We start from the raw sequence: 20,737 nt of genomic DNA on the forward strand, positions 1-20,737 counted from the left end.
GATGGCTTCTCTGCCATTTATTATAAAAAAATTTCCTCACAACTCACCCCAAGACTGGTTCAGCTTTTTAACTCTGTCCTCCAAGGTGGGGTTTTTCCGGAGGAAATGCTCTTGGCCAACATGTCGCTTATTCCGAAGCAGAATAAGGACCACTCCCTACCTCAGAACTACAGACCTATTTCAGTCATTAATAACGATTTAAAGATTTTTAGTAGGATTCTGGCTGACAGGCTTGGGGGTGTGATTTCCTCCCAGATATCCCCTTTCCAATCGGGTTTTGTCCCTCATCGGTTCATTAAGGATAATATCCGCTTGGCAACAGACATTATACAGGATGCGAATCTATTTTCTAAAAAACTGTTCCTTCTTGGTCTGGATATTCATAAGGCATTATCCGTGGCCCTCCCCGTGTGCTTCCCCCCTGACGAGCTGGAGAATCTCAAACACTCCTTTCAGTTTATGTGGGCTAAATCCAACATCTCCTATTTGGGAGTGAGGCTCTCCGGAGATTTCGGTCAACTCTTTACCCTTAACTACCTCCCTCTTGTTGCCCATTTGAAACAACTCCTCAAATCATGGTCCCTTCATAGAATCTAATTTTTGGGTAGGATTACGGCCATTAAGATGACTATCTTGCCTAAGCTCCTTTACCTTTTTAGGGCCCTCCCCCTGTTGGTCTCAAAGACTTTCCTCCTAAAACTGCAGGCTCACTTGAACAGATTCATCTGGAACGGCAGACCCCCTAGGTTTTCTAGAACAGTGCTTTATAGACCATACAGGTCTGGGGGTTCCACAAATCTGGTTATACTTTTTAGCTAGCAGATTCTCTCAATTAGCGCAGTGGAACATTAGAGATTCTAGAGTTCCTTGAGTTTCTTTTGAACAGGACTCCATACGCCCTTATTATTTGCTGGGGCTATTGTGGTCCTCAAGATCTTATGCCTCCGTTTTGATGCGAAATAATCTAATAGTCTCCCAGGAGCTGAGGCTGTGGGAGAAGTTAGGCCCCTGTTTGGCTCTTAGATCGAGGGTTCCACCTGGGGCCTCATTTTTAGGGGATCCTAGATTCCCGACGGCTTTCGATACACCTGCTTGTTTTGGATGGTGAACGTGTAGTGGTCTGGTATCCCTGGCGGACTTTTTGCACAAAGGCAGATTTGTCTCTTTCTCTCAGCTCCGCACTCTGAAGAATGTTCCCTTGAGGGAATACTACAGGTATTTGCAGGTCCGCCATTTCTTTCAGACTCACTATGCGGCCGTCCCCTCTGATTCTAGTACGGTTTTTGAAACTCTTTGTAACACTTCCCCCAGGCAGAAGGGCTTGATCTCGGCACTGTATAAATCTATGGAGGGGGCGGGAATGGCTTCATTCTGAGACACATGACCCAATGGGATCAGGAGTTAGGCCTCAACTATGAACTTGGGGATTGGGATGCTTGCTGGCAGAACCTGAGGAAGTGCACTATTTCCCTTTCTATTAGGGAAACTGCCATCAAATTATTCACCCGTTGGTATCTCATTCCCCTAAGGTTGAGCAAAATCTTCCCCCAAAGTTCTCCCTTATGCTTTCGGGGCTGCCCCCTTCAGGGTTCTTTTCTGCACCTGTTTTGGGAGTGTGAGAAGTTGCAGCCCATGTGGAGGGAGGTTCTGAATTTGATGGATAGGCTGGCGGGGAGGCGCATTGGCTCTGACACACGCTCACTGTTTGCTGTTTGAGAGAATTCCAGACATTCCTAAACCCCTTTTGAAGCTGTTTCACACTATGTGTATAGCTGTCCATTGCAGCCTTCTTTCAACCAGTGTGCCGCGGCACACTGGTGTGCCATCAGAGGTTCTCAGGTGTGCCGCGGGGTCAGTGGAGAGAAGGCTGTCAGATAAGCCTGCTCTCCTGCTGAACTGTGAGAAGTTATGTCGGCTTCAAAAGTGAAAGTAAAGTGCAGAGGAGTGTGCTGTGCTCTCTGCTTCCCCCTAGAGTGCAGTACCCGGCTGAATGAGGAATCTGGAAAGGTACTGAGCTAGAAGTTAGATTCATTTTAAAATGGCTTTATACATGTGTCTGTGTGTGTGTCTGCACATGTGAGTGTCTGTCTGTATGTGTGTGTGTGTGTGCATGTGTGTGTATGCGTGTGTAAGAACGTGTGTATGCGTGTGTAAGCATGTGTCTGTATGTATGTGTGTATGTATGTGTATGTATGTATGTATGTGTGTGCATGCGTGTGTAAGCATGTATGTGTGTATGTTACTTTTAATCCTGACCCCCCCATTCCTGTACCATCAGAATGGCTTTTGTAGGGCTTGTGTGTAGGGCTCTGAAAAGCAATCCACGCACAGATCGCTTTTCAGAGGCATTTGACAGGCAGTAAAGAGGCATTATGTTGCCTCTTTACCACCTGTTTTAAGCCCATAAAAGCAGCATCACTACACCGCAACTGTGTGCATTGCAGTGGTAGTTGCAGTGCAGCCCCATTCACCCTCGGTATACCTCCAGTTGCAGCCACAGCATGTGAACACCCTCAGCTGCTGCCTCTGCAGCTAAAGGTGGAGAAGTTGGGGGTGGTAAAAACAGCTCAACAATGTGGTTTTACTGCCCCTATGACATGTGAACAAGCCCTTGGTTCACATCTGTGTAGCTGCATGTAGGGCAGTCCATTCATTTCCGTACCCACAAAATGCAGGGAAACAAGTCCCCAAAATTTTTTTTTTCAATTACACTGCAGCAAAAGCACCCCACGTTTTGCAATGTGTGGGGGTACCATTAAGAATTAATGGTACCCCTAAAGAGCAGAGCATTTGTCTGTGTGTCAGGAATTAACATGATTTTGCGCGTGTTCTGCGACACACCGTAATGTGAACCAAGCCTTGGACTGGGGTGCCTCAAGACTGAAAATACTTTTTAAGGGTGCCCTGACTAGAAAAAGGTTGAGAAACACTGGTTCATTGGACAGTTGCCCTTCATTGGAAGTCTAGCACTGTCCCCCTCGCTCAGGTTTTGACGAGGGTAGATCAAATAATGTTAACGGAAAAAATTCACCACACACTTCGAGATACTATTCCAATTTACGATGCTAAATGGAATCCTTGTTTTTTGCTACATTTGGCTGATTGACCTGAGATTTTTTTAGATTTTTTTTATTTCATTAATTTATTGTCTTTGTTCCTTTTATTGTTCTTTTTGTTCGCTGTTGCTCTCATTTGTATTCATATTTGTTTTCGGTCATAGACATTGGGCATTTGAATGTCTTAGTGCATGGTAATTGTTACTATTTGATAATTTTGATGTCTGTCTATTCTCATTTGCACTTTTTCATTTGTCATATTCACTGAATGCCTTATCTGAATACATGCTGTAAAATTTTTGTTTTCAATAAAAACCTTTAGTAACAAAAAAAATCTATGTATTTTTGATATTCCCGCCTTGCCTCAAAAGTCCGTCCATTTAATTACTGCCCTTTGAGTAATTTTCTTCTTGTCTTCAAAATTTACGGATGTTGGCAAATATGAGTGCTCCCCCCTGTCCTAATTTTTTTATTTACTCTCCAGTAGGGATGAGCCGAACACCCCTTGGATCGGTTCGCAGCAGAACATGTGAACAGGCAAAAAATTTGTTCGAACACGCTAACACTGATAAAGTCTAATGCCGCGTACACACGACCATTTTTTATGATGTGAAAATTTTAATTTTTTTAAATGGTCATTAAAAACCATTGTGTGTAGGCTCCAGAGCATTTTTCTGAAAAATGGGCATTTAAAATTTAGAACATGCTCTAAATTTTCTCATTGTTTTTATGTTGTCGTTTTTCACGTCGTGAAAAACGGTCGTGTGTAGGCTTTAACGATGTGAAAAAACGTGCATGCTCAGAAGCAAGTTATGAGACGGGAGCGCTCGTTCTAATAACAAAGGGTACCTCACCGCGCTTTGCTTGAGCATTTTTTTTCACGATCGTGTGTATGCAAGGCAGGCTTGACATGAATCACGTCTAAAAAAACGTTGTTTTTTCTAGGACATTAAACATAGTCGTGTGTACGTGGCTTATGGGACATGAAAAATCAAAAGTGATAATTTTAAAGGCTAATATGCAAGTTATTGTCATAAAAAGTGTTTGAGGACCTGGGTCCTGCCCCAGGGGACATGTATCAATGCAAAAAAAAGTTTTAAAAACGGCAGTTTCTTTCGGGAGCAGTGATTTTAATAATGCTTAAAGTGAAACAATAAAAGTGAAATGTTCCTTTAAATTTCGTACCTGGTAGTGTCCTGTTTCCTGTGCTTACAAAATTCCCTGCACAAAATTACATTTCTAAAGGAAAAAAAGTCATTTAAAACTCACGGCTATAATGAATTGTCGGGTCCCAGCAATACAGATAAAAGTAATTGAAAAAAAAAAACAGCATGGGTTCCCCCCGCCCCGCCCGCAGACCCCCACAACCACCGGGCAAGTGTTGTGGGGATGAGGCCCTTGTCCCTATCAACATGGGTACATCCTCCCCATGTTGAGGGCATGTGGCCTGGTACAGTTCAGGAGGGGGGCGCTCTCTCATCCCCCCTCTTTTCCTGCTGCCTGCCAGGTTGCGTGCTCAAATAAGGGTCTGGATTTTTGCCGTGAGTAGTTTTAAATGACCTTTTTCCTTTAGAAATGTCATTTTGTGCAGGGACTTTTCTAAGCACGGGAAACATGCGCTACTTTACAGGCATACTATAGACACCCCTCAGGTATGACATTTAAAGGAATATTTTACTTTTATTGTTATTATTATTATTTCCCTTTAAGCAAGTTTTACATGTCCCCTGGGGCAGAACCCAGGTCCCCAAACACTTTTTTATGACAATAACTTGCATATTAACCTTTAAAATTAGAACTTTTGATTTCTCCCATAGACGTTTAAAGGAGGTTCCCCAAATTGTTTGCTGTTCGGCGAACGGGCAAACAGCCAATGTTAGAGTCAAACTCATGTTCGACTGGAACATAAAACTCATCCCTACTCTCCAGTTTAAAAAATCAACCCCAGAGTGACATGGGCATTGTGATGTACAGAGAGAGCAGTGAGATAGATGAAGAGAGAGAAGATGCTAGGTAATTCCAGTTTTATAGGAGCAGTAGGCATAAGAGCAAAAGGAGAGTAATGTTTACTTTGAATATCTGTATGAACTTCCCTAGATGTTGGTGGACACATACAACCTGTGGTTGACCCTTTTCAATATGAAGAACCCAGTTAGCTATATTGGATTTTTTAAATCAACCACTATTGTTAATCCCTCAGGTGATCCAGTAGCAGTGGGGTCTGCTCAGTACCCCCTTGTTTATGCCAAAGGTGCAAGCATGCACTTTTGGACAATTAGCTTTTCTAAGCTAAAGATATTTTGGCAGTTGGATTTTGACTACAAATTTAGCTACCACATGGTGTCTGTAGGTACCCATGGAAGATTAGAGATTGTTTCCTGCTTGTAATGAGAAATATATTTGGGAGACCCCCTTGTTATTCATTCCCTGGACAACCAATCAGCAAACAGATGTTCATTGATCTCCATCTGCTCTACCTATTGACATCCACCATGGCCATCCCAAACCCACAGGAAGAGGATCAGAGTCTGGGATACATGAGATGGGGGTGGTAGGGCAAGAAGAGGAGGGGGTTGCAGATTTGTGTGTGTGTGTGAAAGATATTGGGCTGTTTTATAGCGACCTGAATCATTTCTGGAAGAAAGATGACAGTTGGCTGAAGAAGAATACCTGTGCTGACCCATGCTGCTGCCGATATAAGCCTTGTGTCCAGGGCCACCATCAGGAAGTATGGGGCCCCTTACACAGCTTCAGGCAAAGAACCGGGGGGGGATGGTTTTTTTTTGCTGCCGCCTCTGAAATTGAGAAGCGGGGGGCCTTTACAAAAAAAAGAAGAAATAAAGAAAAATATAAAAAAAGGGGGGTAGCCATCCGGGGCCCTGGGGACCTCTGGGCCCTTTAATAAAAAATAAATAAAAGTATATAAAAGAAATAAACTAAACATTTATAAAAAAAAAAAAAAGGGGGTTGCCATCCAGGGCCCTGGGGACTTCTGGGCCCTTTAATAACAAATAAATAAATAATAAAATATATAAACAAAAATAAACATTTATAAAACAAAAAAAAGGGGGCCACATGGGGCCCTGGGGACCTCTGAGCCCTTTAATAAAAAATATATATATAAAAAAAATAAAAAAAATGTACGCCAAACTCAACAGAAGCGCCACCTAGCGGCCAGCGGAAAAATTGCACCCTAAGATACGACGGCGTAGGAGACTTACGCCACTCGTATCTTAGCCTAATTTAAGCGTATCTGGTTTCCAGAATACGCTTAAATTTACGACGGCGCAGATTCAGAGTTACGACGGCGTATCTACTGATACGCTGGCGTAACTCTCTCTGAATCTGGCTATTGGTGATTATAACCATGTTTGCTACCTTAGTGGTGTACTAATTTACATACCTCCCATTATCATTTGGGCTCTTCTGTCTTTTTCCATAGTTTATCAAAATGGGTTTCACAGTTTCTTAATGCATATATAGCTAAATACATTACATACATACAGTGTTAAATAGAGCCTTCATCGCTAGTCACAGCATTTCTCTTTCGCATTTATCATAGTTCCCAGTACTTGAAATGTGTACTGTTGATTTTTATTAAATCAGTTATAACTACTTTTTACATGTATTTGCAATGCAATCAGTGATAAGAATGTGCTAATTTCCACAACAAAAAGTTGGGATGAATTGGGTAAGTCATTGGAAAAGTGGATTTTAATTATATTGTTCATCTCTATTACATTTATTCTTAACCTATGCACTGCTCTATTGTGATGTAAATCTATCAAAAGAACAGGTATTATGTTGTAGAGAACTTTTATTTAATGGAATCTACAGTAAATCAAATGTAATGGTCAATTATGGAACAAGTAATTCAGATAGATATCTAGATACATTAAGTTAATAATTTATTATTAATCAAAATTATAGCATATAGACATTATCAGGGGTATTCATTAGGAGTGTCTAAAGCAGTCCATAAAGGAGTCAGTTTTTTTCGATCAACCAGCTGGTTGAACAAAAGAGACTGACTTGATTCGCCTGTCCACACACTCAACATGGATGGGGGAATACTGTCGCTGATCTGCATTGCAAGCACTGATTGAGCAGGATAAGTTTGACAGGGAAGTTGTACAGAAATCGGCTGGTAGATCAACTTATATACAACCATAGTCCCCATACATAGATATTTGGCCTAGCCCTGTATTATCAGCTTAGAAATCCAACACTCCTCCATTGTTAGTGCAGGTGACAGAGTCATGTACCTGTTTTAGGCAGGTGCATAATTCTGGGGCATGCAGTGGAGGCACGCTGAGACAAGAATGTCCCTGATTGACAGGAGGTAGTGGGTGGATCCTTAACCAATAGACAGCCTACTATTGGCTATATAATCCACCCATTGTCTGCTGTCAATTACAAGATGAGAATGGACTTGATAGGGAACTAGTGTCTCAACCTCCCCTGCAGGTTCACTGGTTACCAGGAGGCTCTTGGCTGTGAAACCGATAGCGTACTTTACAATCAGTGACAGGAAGAGGGTAGAGGTGTCACTTTGCACTCTGCCAGTCTTTTTGTTTCAAATTAAAGGGGATCTTAACCACTTTTCGACCACCCCATAGCACATTTACTGCTACAGGGCGGGTGCGCTGCACAAAATGAGGTATATATACGTGATTCTTTACTCCCAGATTTTGGACCCAAAAGTGCCATACCGGCGGCTCACTCCTGCTGTGATTTGAAACAGCGGGTCCCGCGGACCCGATATCCGCCAACATTCACTGATCGTTCGGTACACTGACAGAATGGCATTCTACCTATATAAACAAGGCAGATTGCCTATCTGTCAATACAGAAGACATGGATCCTGTGTTTCTAAAACAGAAACATAGATCCATGCCTTCCACTAGTAAAAGCACCTCCTCCACTGCACTAAAGCATTAGTTAGGCACACAATTAACCCTTTGATCGCCCCTGATGTTAACCCCTTTCTTGCCAGTGTCATTAGTACAGTGACAGTTCATATTTTTAGCCCTGATCACTTTAATATTGTCACTGGTGCCCAAAAAGTGTCAAAAGTCTCAGTTAGGTGTTCAATTTGTCCGCTGCAATATCATAGTCCCTGATAGTTGCTGATTTCCACCATTACTAGTAAAATTAATTTAAAAAATCCCATTTGTAGATGCTATAACTTTTGCGCAAACCAATCAATATACACTGATTGGGACTTTTTTACCAAAAATATGTAGCAGAATACATATTAGCATCAATTGATGAAGAAATTCGATTTTTTTTATTTTTTTATTGGATGTGTTTTAGAGCAGAAAGTAAAAAATATTGTTTTGTTTTTCAAAATTGTCGGTCATTCTTTGTTTATAGCGCAAAGAATAAAAAATACAGAGGTGATCAAATACAACCAAAAGAAAGCTTTATTTGTGGGAAAAAAGGACATCAATCTTATTTGGGTACAGTGTTGCACGACCGCTCAATTGTCAGTTAAATGAACGCAGTGCTGTATCACAATAAATGGCCTGGTCAGGAAGGGGGTATTTACAGTACCTCCAGTTTAATTATCTACAAACTAGAGATATTTATTTTTTTAATCTGGTGCACTAATAGCAACTCTTAGAAAAAGTGGCACTTTTAACCACTTCCCTACCGGCCCATAGTAAAATGACGTCCACAAAGAACTTCTGCCGTTCAGAGTGGACGTCATATGACGTCCTGGGCTTTCCGGGTGGATATCTGAATGATGCCTGCAGCTAAGAGGCATCATTCAGATATCCTTCTAAACTGCCGGCGATTCTGCACAACGTAAGAACGATCATAGCGGCGGTTCCGCCGCTAGATCGTTCTTACAGGCGGCGGGAGGGGACATCCCCCCCTCCCGCCGCCATCCGGTGCTTCTCCGGGCTCTCCCGTGCCATCGGGGGCCCAGAGAACGAATCGTCCGGCGCTCGCAGAAAGCATAGAGATGACTGGTGACCAGATGGTCACCAGTCATCTCTATGACCGTCGGAGGACCCGGGCGCGATGTGATGACGTCACGCCCGGGTCCCCGTAAGTAAACAAAGCCGCGATTGCGGCTGCTAAGCAACCACAAGCATGAGATCGGTGAATTTTTTTCACCGATTTCATGCTTTCCAGCCTGGAGGAGAGATGTGGGGTCTTATTGACCCCGCATCTCTCCATAAAGAGTACCTGTCACACACGTACCTGTCACACACATTCCTATTACAAGGGATGTTTACATTCCTTGTAATAGGAATAAAAGTGATAAAAAAAAAAAAAAATTAAAAAAAAAAGTGTAAAAAAAGAAATAAATATATAAAAAAAGAAAAGAAATAAAAATTTATTTTTTTAACGCCCCTGTCCCCGGTAGCTTGCGCGCAGAAGCGAACGCACACGCAAGTCCCGCCGACATATGTAAACGCTGTATAAACCACATATGTGAGGTATCGCCGCGTGCGTTAGAGTGCCAGCAACAATTCTAGCACTAGATCTCCTCTGTAAATCTAAACTGGTAACCTGTAAAAAAATTCAAATCGTTGCCTATGGAGATTTTTAAGTACCGAAGTTTGGCGCCATTCCATGAGTGTGCGCAATTTTAAAGCGTGACATGTTAGGTATCTATTTACTCGGTGTAACATCATATTTCATATTTTACAGAAAAATTGGGCTAACTTTACTGTTTTTAAATTTTTTTAATTCATGAAACAATTTTTTTCCCAAAAAAAGGCGTTTGAAAAATTATTGCGCAAATACCGTGCAAGATAAAAGGTTTCAATGACCGTCGTTTTATTCCCTAGGGTGTCTGCTAAAAAAACATATATAATGTTTGGGGGTTCTGCGTAATTTTCTAGCAAAAAAATTATGATTTGTACATGTAGGAGAGAAGTGCCAGAATAGGCCTGGTATGGAAGTGTGTATAACTGCCCGGTATGGAAGAGGTTAAGAACAACCTGAATCTCCCAAAATGTTGGCAAAGTTACTGAAACAGGCCATAGCACCAGAAAACTGTTGGTAGGGCTTTATTGAACTCCACCGCATGTTTTATTTGTTTTACCTCTGCTACCTGTCACAGCTCAAAAGCTTTACTACTGATCTGTCACCTCCATTGCCAAAGATCCAGTGCTTCTGTGTGTTTTTGTGCACTTCCTGTATAGATTGTACTGCCTGGGACCTGTGATCTCAGTATCACAACCCTGCAAGGGACTCTTAACTGCTTATCTGCCTTTAGTTCCATGTAGCTGCCACAACCTGGAATCATCTGCAGCATGACCCACCTTCAGAAGCTCTGGAGAAGACAAGCTGGTTTATTAGAGTGCGCCTCCACCATTGCAAGGGCCCTAACTTTTGCTGTACATCTGAGAATGCTTGGTTCTCCCACATCTGTACCAATAGGTATCATCTGTTTCCTAGACTCCTTTTGCAGGCCAACTGTATTTAGTGAACCTGCATTCTCTGGGATCCTTGTACAACTTCATGTTGCTTATACTATTTGTTACCCATGGGTACATTTAAGCTCAAACAATGGAATGGTACTGGTGCAAGCTTTTAATCATTGATGATAAACGGGGAACATTAATCCAAGGATGGGTAGTTTATAGGTGGGCAGTTGGTGGTAAGGAATAGAGGGAAACAAGTCTTTACTGTGAAACGGCAGATGATAATCCTGCAATGGTGGAAAACAGTTCAGAACTTAGGGTAAGCCTCTTGAGGGAAGTTGAAACACACTCCAGGAACATGTAAAAGACCGAAGCAGAGGCGCCTCTTATGTAAACCTGTATATCATTTATTAAAATACTTATTATACTTTTATAATACGGGGACACTTTTATATATACATTTTTTGGTATAATTAAATCCTGTGCGGTAGATGCATGGTTGATAATTGTGATGTATGAAATAATGTGTGGAGTAGAAATGTAATTTCATTGTGAATTTGTTTCTACAATGACAAAACATCTTATCTTATCTTAAAACAATGTACACTGCTTGAAAAAATTAAACAAACACTTTGAAAACTCAACGGGCAAAAATCTCATGCTGGATATCTATACTGATATGGACTGGGTAATGTGTTAGGAATGAAAGGATGGCACATCATTTGATGGAAATAAAAATTATCCACCTACAGAGGGCTGAATTCAAAGACACCCCGAAAAAATTATGCAGCAAGCTTATCCATTTTGCTGAAATTTCATTGCAACAACTAAAAATGGTCCTCAGTAGTTTGTATGGCCCCCAAGTGCTTGTATGCATGCCTGACAACATCAGGGCATGCTCCTAATGAGACAACGAATGGTGCCATGGGGTATTTCCTCCCAGATCTGGACCAGAGCATCACTGAGCTCCTGAACAGACTGAGGTGCAACCTGGCGGCACCAGATGTACGAAACATAATGTCCCAGAGGTGTTCTTTTGGATTTAGGTCAGGTTAGCATGGGGGTCATTCAATGGTATCAATGTCTTCATCCTCCAGGAACTGGCTGCATGCTCTTGCCACATGAGGCCAGGCATTGCCGTGCACCAGGAGGAACCCAGGACCCACTGCACCAGCGTAATGTCTGACAATGGGTCCAAGGATTTCATCCCCATACCTAATGGCAGTCAGGGTGCCATTGTGTAGCCTGTAGAGGTCTGTGCGTCCCTCCATGGATATGCCTCCCCAGACCATCACTGACCCACTTCCAAACCGGTCATGCTGAACGATGTTACAGGCAGCATAAAGTTCTCCGCGGCTTCTCCAGACCCTTTCACGTCTGTCACATATGCTCAGGGTGAACCTGCTCTCATCTGTCAAAAGCATGGGGCACCAGTGGAAAATGCCAATCAAGCTCCACAGTGTCCGGCAGTGAGCACAGAGCACACTAGAGGACGTTGGGCCCTCAGGCCACCACCATAAAGTCTGTTTCTGATTGTTTGTCAGAGACATTCACACCAGTGGCCTGCTGGAGGTCATTTTGTAGGGCTCTGTGTAGGGCTCTTGCACAAAGGAACAGATACCAGTTCTGCAGATGGGTTAAGGACATTCTACGGCTCTGTCCAGCTCTCCTAGAGTAACTGCCTGGAATCTCCTACATGGTCTTGAGACTGTGCTGGGAGACACGTTAAACCTTCTGGCAATGACACATATTGATGTGCCATCCTGGAGGAGTTGGACTGCCTGTGCAACCTTTATAGGGTCCAAGTATTGCCTCGTGCTACCAGTAGTCACACTGACCCTAGCCAAATGCAAAACTAGTGAAAAACAGTCAGAAAAGATGAGTAGGGAAAAAAAATGTCAGACACCTCTACCTGAAAAAACATTCCTGTTTTGGAGGTCGTCTCATTGTTGCCCATCTAGTGCACCTGTTGTTAATTTCAATTAACAGTAAAGCAGCTGAAACTGATTAACAACCCCCTCTGTAAACACCCCTCCCCCTCTGATACTTAACTGACCAGATCAATATCCCAGGAGTTCTGATTCAGAAGTGCTCCTTACATTTTTTTGAGCAGTGTATAAAAGCACTTACATCTTGGTAAATTAAGTAAGGTACATCCTGTAACGGTGAGTCTCTGTGCTTGCTGGATTGCTGCTGAGAGTGCAACGTCCTGCCTGGTCTCGTGTGAACGCCAATCGTTGGCTCAGTTTGTAACTGAAACAGGATGGAGGGCTGGAACGCACGTGGACCACAGCGGCAGGCGTGTGACTTTACCGGAAACGGTGTGTTGTGTTTATGAGCATTTGCTCTGCCAATATTAATGACAGGCATGCTCTTTTTTCAAGTTTGAAGCTTGAAAAAGGAGTGCGCCTGTCACTAATATCAGCAGAGTGCACGCTCGGAAACGCATTGCATCATTTCCGATACATCACACGTCCACGTGCGTTCCAGCCCTCCATCACTTTGCAGTTACAGACTGAGCTGACGATCTCCATTCACAGGTGACCAGGCAGGATGTAGCACTCTTAGCAGCAATCCAGCGAGCACATGCACCTACCATCACAGGACTCCCTGATGTGCTTACTTCACTTACCATGATGTAATTGCTTTTATACATTGTTTTAATAAATGTTATACAGTTTTACTTAAGAGGCACCTCTGTTTCTGTCTTTTACCTTTAAGCTCAGTATCCCACTGTTGTAAGATACCCCTTTACTCAAGTCTTTAAAGCGGGGGTTCACCCGAATTTTTTTTTTAACATTAGCTTGAGGCTTATTATGGGAAGCACAATCGGGTGTTTTTTTTTAAATCAATGCAGTACATACCTTTTTAGAGATAGATGTTCTTCGCGGCTTCTGGATATGATCTTCGGGAATGGGCATTCCTATTTGATTGACAGGCTTCCGACCGTCGCATACAGCGCGTCACGCGTTGCCGAAAGAAGCCGAACGACGGTGCGGCTCTATAAGGCGCATGCGCACCGATGTTCGGCTACTTTCGGCAACTCGTGACGCGCTGTATGCGACGGTTGGAAGCCTAAGAGTCAACCACTACATGGTACTGAAAATCCAGATATACCATTTGTTTTTGTGGCTGATGAGGCATTCGCTATCAATGAACACCTAATGAAGCCATACTCACAGAGGAATCTTAACTCCCAGAAGAGGGTCTCTGTCAGGCACTCAGGCTAGTTGAATGTGCTTTTGGAATACTTGTCAACAAATAGCACATTTTCCACAAACCAATAAACCTGAAGATCGAAAATGCAAGCACATTTGCATGTGTTCTACAAAATCTGGTATGGGAGAGCAATGGTGTGAATTTCGAGGACACATTGGCACACAATTTAGAACCCGCTGATTTTGTTCATGTTCGTGGTCTGACAGGGGGTTTTACAATATGGGATCAATTGGCTGACTCTTTTCTGTGCCCTGTTGGTGCACTTAGTTGGCAAGAAGATATGATTTAACCCTTTCCCAAATCCAAATGAACACAAATCATTTCTCTAAGACTAAGCTACTGTGGGAAGCTCCTCCCCAATTTCTCACTCAGCATTCAAGTTCCATTGGGGTGGTCCCCTTTGTCCTTGGATTTTGCCTTCAGTTGTTTGCCTGTGTTATCACAGCAACCCTGTACTTCAGTGAGAGGGACATTGTTTATGAAGATATTTGAAAGTAGTTATTTGTGTTTAACAAACGTTATTTTTCTCAGATAAAATTCGAGTTTATTAAAGACTACTCTCTACAGCCACATTGCTTCAGCCCATGTCTGTGAAACTTTCATAAACTGTTTTGTATTAGTCTAAAGAATTTAGCATTCTTTTGCCATAAACCTAGTTTGTACCGATTTAGTAAACTTCATGTTTAATTATCTTTGTGAGAAAGGACAATATTCTGTTTATTGTGATAGAATATATCTAGATATTTGGCAATTATTATCTGTCATGTAATAAAAATACAAATCATTATTATGAGTGGTGTTTGTCTTTTATCAATTTAACAATAATAATTGTAACATCAATACGCAATAAGACTATTGGTTAGGGATTATGGGATAGGGGTAATGGGTTTAAGACTACTGGGAGTGGGATTAGGGTTAGGGAATTAGGACTGGGATTAGGGTTATGGAATTGGGACTAGTGGGAGTGGGATTAGGGTTAGGGAATTGGGACTAGTGGGAGTGGGATTAGGGTTTGGGAATTGGGACTAGTGGGAGTGGGATTAGGGTTAAGGAATTGGGAGCAGTTGAAGTGGGATTAGAGTTGGGGGATTGGGACTATTGGGAGTGGGATTATGGCTAGGGTTAGGGAATTGGGACTAGTGGGAGTGGAATTAGGGTTAGGGTTAAGGAATTGGGACTAGTGGAAGTGGGATTAGGGCAAGGATTAGGGAATTGGGACTAGTGGAATTGGGATTAGGGCAAGGGTTAGGGAATTGGGACTAGTGTTAGTGGGATTAGGGTTAGGGAATCAGGAATAGTGGGAGTGGGATTAGGGTTAGAGTTAGGGAATTGGGACTAGTGGAAACTAGGATTAGGGTTAAGGTTATAGAATTGGAACTAGTGGGAGTGGGATTAGGGTTAGGGAATTGGGACTAGTGGAGGTGATATAAGGGTTAGGGTTGGGGGATTGGGACTGTTGCGAGTGGGATTAGGGTTAGGGAATTGGGAATAATGGGAGTGGGATTAGGGTTAGGGAATTGGCACTAGTGGGAGTGGCATTCGGGTTAGGGTTAGGGAATAGGGACTAGTGGGAGTGGGATTAGGATTAGGGTTAGAGAATTGGGACTATTTAGAGTGGGATTAGGATTAGGGAATTGGGACTAGTGGGAGTAGGATTAGGTTTAGGGAATTTGGACTAGTGGGAGTGGGTTAATGGTTAGGGTTAGGGAATTGGGACTAGCCGGAACTGGGATTGGGGTTAGGGTTAGGGAATTGGGACTAGTGGGAGTGGGATTGGTTAGGTATTAGGGACTCACTTTTGATGGCTCCTTACTTTCTGTTGAGGTCATTCCAGTCTGGTATGTTCTTTTCACCAATCTTGTTCTATGCCATTATCTTCATGGCATACTATGGAATCTTTACATCCCACAATTCAGGATGGGCCCTCAATATATGGACTTCACTGCGCTCATGTGACCTTACTACACTGCGGTCATGTGACCTTACTGGCGGCTTTCAGGTGCTCATCAGGCGCTTTTAAAGCATTTCCAATTTGTTTCAATGGAGAGGGCGTTTTTGAAGCACTTTTTTCAGTGCTGAAAACATGCTCCAAAAATGCTGCTTGCAGGACTTTTCTCAATGCCCCACCAGCGCAACGCCTCAGTTTGAAACTATCCACTGAGATGAATGGGGAGTATTTTTAAAGCACTATTCAGGTGCTATTTTTAGCGCAAAAACACCTGTAAAATGCCTCAGTGGGAGAGGGGTTTAAGGTAAACCTTGGTACATTAACCACTTAAGACCCGGACCAATGTGCAGGTAAAGGACCAGGCCCCTTTTTGCGATTGGGCACTGCATCGCTTTAACTGACAATTCCGCGGTCGTGCGACGTGGCTCCCAAACAAAATTGGCGTCCTTTTTTTCCCACAAATAGAGTTTTCTTTTGGTGGTATTTGATCCATTTTTGCACTATAAACAAAAATAGAGCGACAATTTTGAAAAAAAAATAATATTTTTTACTTTTTGCTATAATAAATATCCCCCAAAAATATATATAAAAAAAAATGTTTTCCTCAGTTTAGGCCGATACGTATTCTTCTACATATTTTTGGTAAAAAAAATCACAATAAGCGTTTATCGATTGGTTTGCGCAAAATGTATAGCGTTTACAAAATAGGGGATAGTTTAATTGCATTTTTATTAATAATTTTTTCTTTACTACTAATGGCGGCGATCAGCAATTTTTTTCGTGACTGCAACATTATGGCGGTCACATCAGACAATTTTGACACATTTTTGGGACCATTGTCATTTTCACAGCAAAAATTGCTATAAAAATGCATTGTTTGCTGTAAAAATAACAATTGCAGTTTGAGAGTTAACCACTAGGGGGCGCTGAAGGGGTTGAGTGTGACCTCATATTTGTGTCTAACTGTAGGGGGGCAGGGCTGGACATGTGACATCATTGATCGCCTTTCCTATATCAGGGAACAGACGATCAATGACAGCGCCACTGTGAAGAACGGGGAAGGTGTGTTTACACATACCTCTCCCCGTTCTTCAGCTCCAGGGAATGATCGCGAGAACTCCGGCGGCGATCGGGTCTGTGGGTCCCGCGGCCACGGTCATGGAGCTTCGGACCGGGTCACCGGCGTGCGCCGCGGGCACGTGCCCACGACCCACGGCTGGGCATTTAACAATCACGTACAGGTATGTGATTGTGCCCAGCCGTGCCATTCTACCGACGTATATCGGCGTTAGGCGGTCCTTAAGTGGTTAAAGAATAATTTCAAGATAACTGCTGGCAATTCCTACCGTACATACTCGAGTATAAGCCGAGTTTTTCAGCCCTTTTTTAGGGCTGAAAATACACCCCTCGGCTTATACTCGAGTCAGTGTACCTAAAATTCTTGACAGGCTGCGGGCATCCATTGTTTAAAAGTCACAGCCTCCTCCTGGTCACTTCCCTGATAGGCTTTTCCCAGCAGCCACTGTGTTAAGTGTTCCGCCTATCACAGATGTCCTCTCATCCTCTGACTCAGTTTCTCAGCAGACACTGTTTTCAGTGTTCCGCCTATCACAGACATTCTCTTGTCCGAGGATGAAAAGACGTCCGTGATTGGCGGAACACTGAACACAGTGGGCCAAATCCTCAAAGATCCTGCCTAACGTATCTTTTTCCATTTAAGTTACACTGCCTTAAAATTTCTACCTAAGTGCCCGATCCACAAAGCACTTACCTAGAAATTTCAGGCCGTGTAACTTAAATTCTCCCGGCGCAAGGCGGTCCTCTTCTCCAGGGGGCGATGACAATTTAAATGAGGCGCGCTCCCGCACCGGCCGTACTGCGCATGCTCGTGACGTCATTTTCCCGACGGGCAGCGCGCAAAATTACGTTACGCCGGGCTTTGTGGTTTGCGACGGGACAATAAAGTTGCGTCGGGTAAAAAAAAAAGTTACGCGCCGAAAAAAAAAATTCTAAATTTAAAAAAAATCGCGGCGATCGAAAAAAAGGTCTGTTTTTACAAGGTGTAACTAGTTTACACTTTGTAAAAGCAGAACTAATTTTACGTATGCAAACGTAAACTTACGCAGAAAACACAAAGCTGAAAAGCTTTGTGGATCTCCATAAGTCCTCATTTGCATACGCTAGGCGGCATTTCGACACGAAATGCCCCCAGCGGCGGATGCAGTACTGCATCCTAAGATCCGACAGTGTAAGTCTCTTACAGATGTCGGATCTTCTGCCTATCTTTGGAAAACTGCTTCTGAGGATCAGTTCCAAAGATAGGCACAGGGATACGCAGGCTGAACAGCAGTTCCGCCTGCGTATCCCTTTTGAGGATTTGGCCCAGTGTCTGCTGGGAAAATTAGTCCGAGGATGAGAAGACATCCGTGATAGGCTGCTGGGAAACGCCTATCACGGAACGGGACCAAGAGGAGACTGCAACTTTTAAACAATGAATGGACGCCCGCAGCCTGTGAAAAATTTCAGGTACACTGACTCGGGCACAGGGAGGCTGCAATGGGCACAGTGAGGTTAGGCACAGTGAGGTGGCAATGGGCACAGTGAGGTTGGGCACAGTGAGGTTGCAATGGGTACAGTGAGGTTGGGCACAATGAGGTGGCAATGGGCACAGTAAGGATGGGCACAGTGATCTTGCAATGGGCACAGTGAGGTTTCAATGGGCACACTAAGGTTGAGCACAGTGAGATTGCAATGGGCACAGTGATGTGTGCAAATGGGCACAGTGAGGCGTGCAAATGGGCATTGTTGACCCTCTTTTCCGCTTACAGTAGCTGCTGCATTCTCACCCTAGGCTTATACTCGAGTCAATACGTTGTCCCAGTTTTTTAGGGTAAAATTAGGTGCCTCGGCTTATACTCAGGTTGGCTTATACTCAAGTATATACGGTACTTTTATTCCCACACCTGTCATCATCCCAAACGGAAGGAGAATGGACATAAAAGCCAATTCTGTAATTTGAGCAAAAACTCCACTCAAATGAAGGATTATGTCTACCAAAGTCAAAAATCGAAGTGATTGTTACCTCAATATTTCATATTTCTTATAAGGATGGGCCGAACACCCCCCCCCCCGATTTAGTTCACACCAGAACTTGCCGAACAGGCAAAAAAATAGTTCGAACACACGAACACCATTAAGCATTATTAAATTCACTGCTCCCGAAAAAAAAAAACGTCCATTTTTAAAACTTTATTTTGCATTGATACATGTCCCCAAACACTTTTTATGACAATACCATGCATATGAGAATTAAAATTTGCACTTTTGATATTTCATGTTCGTGTCCCATAGACTTTAACCACTTCAATACCGGGCTTTAAAACCCACCTCCTTCCCGGGCCTATTCTGGCACTTCTCTCCTACATGTACAAATCATCATTCTTTTGCTAGAAAATTACTCAGAACCCCCAAACATTATATATGTTTTTTTAGCAGACACCCTAGGGAATAAAATGGCGGTCATTGCAACTTTTTATCTTGCACCGTATTTGCGCAATAATTTTTCAAACGGCTTTTTTTTGTAAAAAAAATGGTCTCATAAATTAAAAAATAACAAAACAGTAACGTTAGCCCAATTTTTTGGTAAAATATGAAAGATGATGTTACGCCGAGTAACTAGATACCTAACATGTCACGCTTTAAAATTGCGTACACTCATGGAATGGCGCCAAACTTCGTTACTTAAAAATCTCCATAGGCGACACTTTAAAATTTTTAAAGTTTAGAGTTACAGAGGAGGTCTAGTGCTAGAATTGTTGCACACGCTCTAACGCACGCGGCGACACCTCACATGTGTGGTTTGAACGACGTTTACATACGTGGGCGGGACTTACGCGTGCGTAAGCTTCTGAGCGCGAGCTACCGGGGACAGGGGCATTTTAATTTTTTTATTATTATTTTTTTATTTTTATTTTACTTATTTCTTTTATTTTTTACACTTTTTTTTTTCAATCGCTTTTATTCCTATTACAAGGAATGTAAACATCCCTTGTAATAGGAATGTGTGTGACAGGTCCTCTTTAAGGAGAGATGCGGGGTCAATAAGACCCCACATCTCTCCTCCAGGCTGGAAAGAATGAGATCGTGAAAAAAAATTCACAGATCTCATTCAAACTAGCCGCAATTGCGGTTTGTTTACTTACGGGGACCCGGGCGTGACGTCATCACATCGCGCCCGGGCCTCCGACGTACTTACGGGGACCCGGGCGTGACGTCATCACATCGCGCCCGGGCCTCCGACGGTCATAGAGATGATTGGTGACCATCTGGTCACCAGTCATCTCTATGGCAAACATCCGGCGGATGGCAATCATCTCTCTGGGCCCCCGGTGGGACGGGAGAGCCCAGAGAAGCACCGGAACTGCCGCTATGATCATTCTTACGGTGCGCAGGATCTCCGCCGCTAAAAAATGATATCTCAATGATGCCTCCGGGTGCAGGCATCATTGAGATATCCCCCCGCAAAGCCCAGGACGTCATATGATATAACAGGTCCCCGTTTTGGACGTCATATGACGGCGTGCAGATGTCAAGTGGTTAAGGGGAGCCCTGCGCCAATAATTTTTTTTATAAATGGCATAGGGGTCCCCCTCAAAATCCATACCAGACCCTTATCTGAGCATGCAACCTGGCAGGCCACAGGAAAAGAGGAGGGACGAGAGGTCGCCCCCCTCCTGAACCATACCAGGCCTATTACCCTCAACATGGGGAGGATGCTGTGGGGGTCTGTGACCCCCAAAGCACCTTGTCCCCATGTTTATGGGGACAAGGGCCTCATTCCCACAACCCTTGCCCGGTGGTTTTGGGGGTCTGAGGGCAGGGGAATTATCAGAATCTGAAAGCCCCATTTAACAAGGGGACCCCCAGATCCCGGCCCCCCATGTGAATTTGTACCTTGTACATTGTACATTGTACCCCTACCATTTTATCAAAAAAACTGTCAAAATTTTTAAAAAAGACAAGAGCCAGCTTGGGACAAGTCCCTTATTAACAAAAAAATTCCAGTGATGTAAATCCCTCACGAGTTACGGAATGAGGAAAAAAAAGTGCCGCAATAGCTCTGCCTCCAT

This window comes from Rana temporaria, chromosome 1 (assembly GCF_905171775.1).
Source record: "Rana temporaria chromosome 1, aRanTem1.1, whole genome shotgun sequence".
NCBI lineage: Eukaryota > Metazoa > Chordata > Amphibia > Anura > Ranidae > Rana > Rana temporaria.